Source organism: Montipora foliosa, chromosome 9, assembly GCF_036669935.1.
Source record: "Montipora foliosa isolate CH-2021 chromosome 9, ASM3666993v2, whole genome shotgun sequence".
In the NCBI taxonomy this organism is placed as follows: domain Eukaryota; kingdom Metazoa; phylum Cnidaria; class Anthozoa; order Scleractinia; family Acroporidae; genus Montipora; species Montipora foliosa.
Genome location: NC_090877.1, coordinates 698,072 through 708,131, shown reverse-complemented (window position 1 = coordinate 708,131; position 10,060 = coordinate 698,072). Strand labels below are relative to the sequence as shown.

Sequence of the window (10,060 nt, the reverse complement as noted above, 5' to 3'; positions counted from 1 at the left end):
GTCATTTCTTGTCGTCAAGGACTTCGCATTGATTAGCATCCGTTTTGGTAAGTTGCTCACTGTTACTCATTTCTTATAATAACACGAACAAGTAATTTATTTGTGATAAACCAGTTCTGATGAATTTTGCGTCACTTTTTGTTGTTTTCTCGACTTTACCCAGTGTGGATCAAGTTAGTAGGGAGCTTTAGCAACGACGACGGGAACGGCAACGAGAACGTCATGTAAAAACATAAATTCACGTTATTGCGATCACTTCGCGACTATTCTAAGCCTTTTAATATGACAAAGGTGTTTCAGTCCCTCAGGAATGAAACCGTTACGAGCGGCGCTTAATTTAGGGGAGAAAAATGAAAATTTATCTCCAGGTGCTGACGTTCTCCATATCACTTCAAACTTGGTAATTTCACGTTGTTGCTTTGCTGACGACGGCAAAGAAATGGACAAAAATGAAAAATGCACGTGCAGGGCGTGCAAAGCTATTGTTTTTGCCCACTAAATATGCAAATTTGTGACGTTCTCGTTGCCGTCGCCGTTGTCGTTGCTAAAGCTCCCTATTGACTATGTCAGAATTCCCTACATGTTTATTTTATGAAGTGACCACTGTCACCCATGATCAGTTGCAAATGATGCATCTAAATGATCCACCACTATTATTTATCCCTTGAATTTTTTTTCAGCCGGATTCAGTATTCCTGCTCAAAGCGTTTTGAATAGGAACATTGCAAGGTATTTGGTAATACAGTATTAGCTTACTGGGTGTAATAAGTTATTTGTCTGTCGTTGCAAGGTGATGGGTAACAATTAGCTTGAGGGGTCACGGTGCTAAATTATTTGTTTCTTGTGTGATCGAACTATATACTGCCCGCCATTCTTTTCTTGCACATCGAGAAAGTAAGTAAATGATGTGTCTTGAATTCTTCTTGAATAGAGAGGGTTTTTAGTTTTTGAATCCGCTTAGATTCAAAATTGAGGGTGTCACAAAGCAAATGACGATTAAGAATGCATTCAATTAGTTTTAGGCATAACAAACCCGTAATGTCTATTCGCTTTAAAGTCTTAGTTAAAGCTAAGCAAGACCAGAGCCTCGTATAAGGTACATGTATGCGTTCTCATTAAAACTTTGAACCTCGCCGAACGAAACCATGTATTTTGTGAGTTGTTCCGAGCAATCATGAACAGTCATCTCACCTCGCTCCGTTCTCTTGAGAACTTTTCAGCTTTCCGCTCCAGTTCCACTCTTTTTGCATACTAGGCATAAATGATTTGTGTAATGAAAGTTAAACGTTTTCCTGGATAACCACATTAAATCATCAAATTTTGCAGAGTCATTTCTTGTTGTCGAGGACCTCGCATCGATTAGATCCATTTTGGTAAGTTGCTCACTGCAGTTACTCGTTTCTTAATAACACAAACAAATAATTTATGTGTGATAAACCAGTTCTGATGAATTTTGCGTTACTTTTTGTTTTCTCTTTACCCACAATCTTGGACAAATTAAATGGAACATTGACACCACCCCTCCCCCCAAAATCAGTGATGGGAAAATGGCGCGTTTTGGCCTTCACGCACCTTCATCCTTGATTTGGGGGAGAGGGGGCATTTCTGTTCCATTTTATTCTGTCCAAGATTGCAGTTTGGATCAAGTTAGTGACTAAGAATTCCCTACATATTTATTTTCTTAAGTGACCACTGTCACTCATGATCAGTTGCAAATGATGCATCTAAATGATCCACCGGTATTATTTATCCCTTAACTTTTTTTCAGCCGTATTCAGTATTCCTGCTCAGAAGGTTTTCAAGAGGAACATTGCAAGGTATTTAGTAATATTAGCTTGCCGGATGTAATAAGTTATTTGTCTGCCGTTGCAAGGTAATAAGTAACATTAGCTTGAGCGGTGTAATAAATTATTTGTTTGTTTCTTGTGTGATCCAACTGTACATACTTCCCTCCATTCTTTCCTTAACCATAGAGAAAGTAAGTAAATGATATATCTTGAATTGTTCCTGAAGGAAGAAGGTTTTAACTTTTGAATCCGCTTAGGTTCAAAATTGAGCAAGTCACAAAGCAAATGACCATGAATGCACTCAATCAGTTTTAGCCATAACAAACCCTTATTAATGTCTACTCGCTTTAAAGCCCGGTCGGGGGTACCCCCATTTATGGGCTATATAGAAGGTAAATATTTTAAGCAAGAGCCGGTACAGCGTAGATTTGATTTTAGTAGTGTACTATCTTTCGGCTGGCGAAAATAGCCTTCTTCAGGTACAATGAGAGTTTACATTGGATTGCTTTTCTGTACACATATATAGTAAGTGGACGTTGACGTAATACTGGAAAAATGTGATAAAATATGGTAGTTACAACAAATTTGAATTCAAATGCTAACGGGAAAATAACTGAAAACTTCGAAAACTTGGCGGATATTAAGACCGTTGGGATCAATTGTCATGCCTTTTGAAATTTAAAAAAAGCTTCCCTGGCCTTACCTGCCTTACGGATAGAGTCTGTTGGAAAATATTGTTTCGATAGCAATTAGTTGCATGTCCTTAGAGCTGTTGTGGCTCAAGTAAAATTAAGGCCTGGCTCAAACAGCATTTGAACCATTTTAAAAAAAAAAAAAAAAACTTAAGTAGTTTGCACCCGATTTTTCTCAGACTTGACAGAAAGGTGCATTAGGAGCAGCCCTCTCAGCCTGTATTACTAATTTACCGGAAAGTAATATGATACCTTCAGTAATGGTTACTTTACGCGGCAAATTCGTTGGTTGTGTTCTGAAGCAAATTCCCACCACTAAACAAACAGAAAGTTGGAAAGCAACAGTGGCTATGTCTAGTTTTACGCTTGGAATCCCAGCCAGAATTTATCCCTGTCCGAGGTGGATTCGATCGAGTTATGGTTTGCAATAACAACGCCATTCTCTTAAAATTTTTAGCACAAATAGTTGCACTCGTGGTTCCAACCGTGGTGAAGAAAATCAACATTATAAGTTTGCATTTAGTTGAAAAATATCGAAGAATAAGAATAAATTACATGTGTAACATTTTTGCGCCAAAGTCGAAAAATAGCGCGGCATACGCACAACAATATCTTCAGAAACTCTTCACGAAATACTTCGCGATCGTTAACAACATTTGCAGTAAAACGAATTATAGCGCCAGTGCAGTCGTGTGGATCAGTCATGGCGGTTGTGTTTAATTGTGGATTTGCAAGAGTTGCTGTAAAGGAGAGCTGGCATAAAGTTGGAAGCAGTTCGATTTGAAACTGACCCTGGTGAGAGATGGAAGAACTACCTAGGAATCTTCGAAGAGGACAGCCGAGACATCTTTGCCGTCGAACGCTCGACTTATATCAAAAAGTCTAAAGCAGTTTACAGCTCTTTCCGGAAGATGAATTCCAAAAGCCCATCACAGTACATAAACACATTTTCGGTTGCAAACTGGAAAGTTCTTCCAATGTCACAGACAAAGCAGCATACAGCGTCAAATTGTGGGGGTTGCCAAATTCATTATTTTGCCATCCATACTCTCTTTCCTAATGGAGATACTGTTAAGCCTCCAAAAATTGTGCAAGATATAGTTCGTAAAAGTGGTTTGAAGGCACAAAGTAAACTTAAACCAAACGAAACAGCCATAAAATATGCTGTCAAACACATTTATTCCAAACTGCTTAAGCACAAACGAAAGTAAGGGAACTTAACCTTCAGAAAAAAAATGTGAACGTCGAGAGAAATTAAAGCTCGCCAAGAAAAAAATTAAATTTAGGATCAGTGGGCTAAGAGAGACTGTGATGTGATGCTGGCAACAAGGCAGTCGTTCACCCAGAGGCGCTATAATTATTATGAACATTCCTCGTTCTGTAAGCCAACCACGCAAAACAAGTTGGCTTTTACACCAAGTAATAGCGCGCAATAATTATTATGAATATTCCTCGTTCGAAAGCCAACCACAAAAAACAAGTTCGCTTTTACACCAAGTAAAAGCACGCAATAATTATCTTGAATATTCCTCGTTCTGTAAGCCAACCAAGCAAAACAAGATCGCTTTTACACTAAGTAATAGCGCGCTATAATTATTATGAATGTTATAAGCCAAGCACACAAAACAATTTACATCAAGTAAAAGCGCGCTATAATTATTATGAATATTCCTCGTTCTGTAAGCCAACCACGCAAAACAAGTTGGCTTTTACAACAAAGAAAAAGCATGTACGCAATAATTATTATGAATATTCCTCGTTCTGTAAGCCAACCACGCAAAACGAGTTCGCTTTTACACCAAGTAATAGCGCGCTATAATTATTGTGAATGTACCTCGTCCTATAAGCCAAGCACGCAAAACAAGTTGGCCTTTACACCACGTAAATCCACGCAATAATTATTATGAATATTCCTCGTTCTATAAGCCAACCACGCAAAACAAGTTTGCTGTTACACCAAGTAAAAGCACGCAATAATTAGGATGAATATTCCTCCTTCTAAAGCCAACCACAAAAAACAAGTTCGCTTTTACACCAAGTAAAAGCACGCAATAATTATCATGAATATTCCTCGTTCTAAAGCCAACCACGCAAAACAAGTTCGCTTTTACACCAATATATAGCGCGCTATAATTATTATGAATATTATAAGCCAAGCACACAAAACAATTTACACCAAGTAAAAGCGCGCTATAATTATTATGAATATTCCTTGTTCTGTAAGCCAACCACGCAAAACAAGTTCGCTTTTACAACAGAGAAAAAGCATGTACGCAATAATTATTATGAATATTCCTCGTTCTAAAGCCAACCAGGCAAAACAAGTTCGCTGTTACACCAAGTAAAAGCTCGCAATAATTATCATGAATATTCCTCGTTCTGTAAGCCAACCACGCAAAACAAGTTGGCTTTTACAACAAAGAAAACGCATGTACGCAATAATGATTATGAATATTCCACGTTCTAAAGCCAACCACGCAAAACAAGTTCGCTTTTACACCAAGTAATAGCGCGCTATAATTATTATGAATTCATAAAGGCCACCTTTTCCAGCGAACAGTTTTTTGAAACAACATATTTGCTATTAGAGGCAAAAACCCCTTCCTATTTCATTACGTGCGTGAAGAGAAAAAACTCAGTCGAGTGAAATATGCGCATTATTACAACAAACTAAATTTCAGGATCAAACCGTTTCCATGAAGAACCTTTTCCTTGAATAATGAAGCACAAAATAGACGACAAGCTTTCTTTCAAATAAGCCTTGGCTGTCACATTTCCAATTATTTTTTCTTTCCTGAAGACTGTGCAGAGTTGATCACAGATCCACGTAAGGTGTTCGATTCGTTCTCTGTCTTTTCAAAACAAAATAGAAAATAGAGCTAAATATTGTTACCTCTTACCATTAATTATCTGAAAATAAGTCCTACAATCTTCTAATTTGCAAAATAAAATAAAAAAAATGAAACTGGAAGTATGAGACAAGATATTACAAAGTCATAAATGCTAGCGCCCTCATTTTTTGAATGACCTTTACAAAAGAGTGATAAATGTATTTTTTTGAATTATAGTCTCTATAACTCAATCAATAAGACTGGAATTTTACAGAGTGGTTAAGCATTTGAATCAAAAACCCACTAAGGGGAGTCGGAATGTATGGCAAAAACATCTACTTCGTGTACGAAATACAGATGACATAAAATACTGGAAACAGGCGACAAGAAACAATATCACACCAAAACATAACGTCTTGCAATCAGTAGTTAAACAAAAATTATGTTACCATTTGTGTCTGGTGCCCCACAAAGGAGCCATATTAAATTAAAGATGAACTGTCCAAGTGAAATTAAGATTGGTTATTTAATAGTAATACATGAAGCAGCAGTTAACCTAGCAACCTTTGTAGCTTTCTTAATTGGTGTTGATAGAAGAATCCTCCTTACAAGAAGGGGTTTCTCTCAACTAACTAAAACATTCACTAATTAGCAGGTAGTTTGAGGGGAATATTGTGTGTGAATGGTGGCTGAGTTGAGGAAACATCATACACAAAAGTTAGGGTTAGTCTGTAGAATGAGGGGGAGAAATTTACAAAGCAAACTCTCAACCCCAAAATAAGGCTAACAAATGAAACAAATTCTGTGTGAAATTAAAAACTTTAATTACAGAAACAGCCAGATAGTACATGTATGAAAAACTGAATCACGTAGGAGGGATTAGCAAATATTTGACCATAAAAATTATTCAGCAGACGTGGCCGGCTTGGCGGTGATATCTCCAAAAAGGCTCGTGGTGTATGAGGCCACCTAAGCAGAAACAGCCACAAGTCAAAAAGGGACCTTGCCGAGTGCTGGAATATGTACTCACTAGATGCAGATGTAGAAGTCCTTTAAGGCCTTTTACTGACACCTTGAAAACAATATGAAACAGAGAGTTACTGTATTGATATGTACTATTTGATTGAGTAAAAGGGCTAGATCGGACACACTTTTTTTCCTTTTCTTTAAATAAGCCCTCAGACCCCCAAAAATAGATGCCTGTGATCCTTGAGTGTGAAATAGTTATGCTATATTTTTTAAGTTCTCTGTGTGGTGTTGCTAGTCAAGCCTAACAATAAATACAGTCATTGTTATTTTTTAAGGCATGTTCCAGGGCTCATGCTCTTAATTATTTTATTTATGTTTCACACTGTGGAACAAAATGTGATCATATTGATCAGCCACAGGTTAGCTTATTTTGTTGGGGCCAAACTGCACAAAGGCAAAGAAAAAAACATGGAGTTTGGGAGAGGATGGGGAGTCTTAAAACGTAGCAGTAGTGATAGGCTACAAATTGCTTTTCTTCAGGGGAGGATATTCTACAAGGAACTGGAATCATTGCTTTGTCCTCAGATGGTACAAAATATGAAGGAGTTGCCATGGAATAGTATGGCTTTTTTGCATAGTCATACCTAAGGGGGCAAGGACATGGTATTTACAATAACTTATCAGTTTTGCATTGTTTTGCTGTGATCCATTTTAAGTTTAGTCTATATATTACCTCGAGATCAAACATTGTTTGCCATGTTATGAAGTGTTCTTACACATCTGTCCTTCTGTGGAATGTTTGTTTCCAGGCTTTAAAGTAATTAAGTAGTTGGTTTAAGTTGGTAACACGTTGATCTGTTATTGACTGCAGTGGATTGTTATCTTTGAAGACAGTCCAAAGCATTTCACATTTTCATAAGTTCTTGTATCTTTTCTGTGGTGTTTTCATGCAAAGCCATGTGTTTGCAAACTTTTTCGGACAGAGTATTAACAGCAAGCTTTACTCGTATTTTATTTAAATTATCAAGATGGAATTACAAGCGCCCTGATTGAACCGTATTTGTTGTTTGTTGATTTTCCCAAGCGGGTGAAATCTTGCAAATAGTTTTAAAATATTGTTGGTAAAATTGACTGCGGCGGGGAATCCGATTCGTCGCGAGCGATTTTAAGTGAGCAAGTTTGAAGTTCTGAAACGCTGCTATATCCAAATATATCCACCTGGTTTTTTACTATGTTATGTAAAAGCTATCGATCTTAAACATATGTAAAATTTAGAGTGGAGTAATGTGGAGTACTCCTAAAAGAAGCAGCGGAACACGGCTTGGTCAGAATACCGGTCGTTTCGCCACCGTATGAAGTCGGTTCGCCAACGTCCAAAAACACCTTTTTCGTTGAAAATAATTGTCAATTAGATAACTTGCAATTCACTTCATGAGAGGGATTGTTGATTATTTGTTATTGAACCTTTCAATGCGCCCCAATAACATTCCTCAAATTTTATTAGTTTTCTTTATTGATAGTTTATTGCTGGTCATATTCTTTTGCAAACTTGGTGGCTCCTAAAGGAGCCGTTTTTCGGTTGTGATTTTTACTGACTTCTTCAGTTTCCACGGGTGGGGCCGTTGAGATGTGAGCACGTTTTCAGCAACTGTGCGGCGGTCTTCTCTTTCCTTTCGTACTTCTCCCAGCTGTCGAATAGCCTCGCCTGTTTCGATACTGCTTCAGTTTTTCATCGGACACAAATGCTAGGATATTGATTAGTAGAAAGAGGTTTAGATAGTCTTACTAATACTTGGAAGCTGCATATGCATAACGTTTTCGAGTTCGATTCCTTACTATAATACTTGGAAACTGTTTTCCCAGTTCGATTCCGAATATTGCATTGCCTTTATCTTTACTTTAATGCTCAATAGACTGCATAATGTTTTCTCAGTTTTATTAATTTATGACTAAACAGTGATTAATACCTTCTTGTAGTCTTTTTCTTTCTTGTTGGCCATCAGGACAAACACAAGTGGGACTTGCTTTGCATATTCCCCGGATCGGACGAAAGCATTCACCGTCAGTAGCTGCTTGAATGGGTGTCGCACAAGCTTGAAGGTTCCGTCCATGTACCAGGATTTAGCCTTGGCCAGGGTATTTAGCTGCTCCTGTCTGGCGAAGATCAGATGCCTTTCTGCTTAACTGTCGGGAGAAACCGGGAGGGAGACATTCCTCGACCAGTTCGAAGTCCAGATCTTTGGGTTGCTCGGGTCTGAGTTTCTGCCGGAGTCGGTTGGCAGCTCTAGCCACATGCGCAGGCTTAGGGAGGGCTGGACAAGGTGCAGCAGTCAGTTCATCTAACATGACCTAAAAAAAAGGAAGGAAAATTTGACTGTCTCGTCTATGAGATGCTTTTCATCAAGCAGCAATTCTAGCCTCAACACACAGATTCCTCGCAGACTGATTCCATTCACGGAAAGCTCTTTGTTTAAGAACATTCCATCACCTATTGTCGTTTTAGTATTGTGAAAACACAAGCATACCAAAAGATGGCGGAATGTCAAAGGCATCCATCTCTTCCTCGATTCTGCTACTCTCCCCAATTGGATCAGTGATCTCACTGCAATATAGGCATCGCCAAACCACCTCTAATCCGGTCTTAACAGCATCTCTATACTGCTGTCTCGAAATTCCCGTGTTGCAACGTCGATGTTGTCATTTGTCGCAGCCATCGCAGAGGAGCACTTCCAGTCTCGCTGTTACTTCCTCATTGCAATAGATACAATAATAGCTTTCCATCTCGAGTGACTCTTGTAAAGATATTTGATCAGCGAAAATACTTCGATAAGATGAGTGGGTTAAATTGAACAGAAAATCACAGCTCTTTTATACAGCAATGCCTGATTAAGCCGGATCAAAATCGCAGGAATTTGATTGGCAGATATTGTTGGTGTTATCTGTTCTTTCTTGTAGTTACATATCATTAAACGTTTAAACAATATGCTATTTAAGTTAAAAAAGTTCTCACCTCCTTTGCAACATGCCGCACAAGTGAAGTTAATGAGCTCACATTGTTTTTATCGCGTTTCTAATTCTTCCCGTAACAGAGAGAAAAGAGACCGGTAGGGAAGCAGGCTGTAGGGGGAACATTTAATAGTTGAGTGGGGGAAGGAAAAAGTTTTGCCGCAAATATTAAATCAGTGTTTCAAACAATGCAAAAACCCTCTGCGAGAGTAGAATAAACACGTAGGCGAAATTTGCAGGAAACAAGTGAACGTTTCTAAGCGCGTAATCAAACAAACATATTTCAACTCGATGGCTCTTAAACTACGCAAATGTTTAATAAAAAGGTTTTACAGCCGGTTTATGTTCACAAATAAAGCCGTGGATGGCGCGGGAGACAGAGAGATTGGGGAGAGTGAAACGAACATTTTCAAGCCGAATCAAACAATTCATCTTGGATCAAAGGTCACATTATCTTCTTTTGGTAATTTGTAAATAAAATTCAGATCTATTTCACAAAGTATTTTGGACGTTGGCGAACTGACATATAAGCGTTGGCGAACTGACATTATTAGACGTTGGCAAATAGACTTCATACGTTGGCGAGCTGACACGTTGGCGAAACAACCGGTTACCCTTGGTCACGGTAAGCGGGACATACCTGCATTCGACACTGTCTTACTTCAGTCAAATTTAAGCAGCTTCCGACGAAAATACTTGACAGACAAAATAGTATTGAGTTTTGGGTCAAAAATATCAAAAAGGCCTTTAAATAATACACTAATGGTGGCCCAAA

The 10,060-nt window shown here is 38.3% G+C and overlaps 1 protein-coding gene across 18 annotated transcripts in view; it reads left to right on the top strand.

The window, feature by feature from the left end:
- Positions 1-10,060, top strand: part of LOC137969623 (tetratricopeptide repeat protein 28-like) — a 34,023-nt gene that overhangs the window by 2,326 nt on the left and 21,637 nt on the right. For 7 of the 18 annotated variants that reach the window (XR_011116697.1, XR_011116698.1, XM_068815938.1 and 4 more), the window contains 4 exons: positions 1-47; positions 681-729; positions 1,327-1,373; positions 1,769-1,817. The exon at positions 1-47 is cut by the window's left edge and continues 1 nt beyond it. The gene's annotated coding sequence lies outside the window, so the exon portion shown is untranslated. Of the gene's footprint in view, positions 48-680; positions 730-1,326; positions 1,374-1,768; positions 1,818-6,819; positions 6,943-8,256; positions 9,263-10,060 lie in introns of those variants that run through there. The other 11 variants (XM_068815946.1, XM_068815945.1, XM_068815944.1 and 8 more) reach the window with 7 other exon arrangements.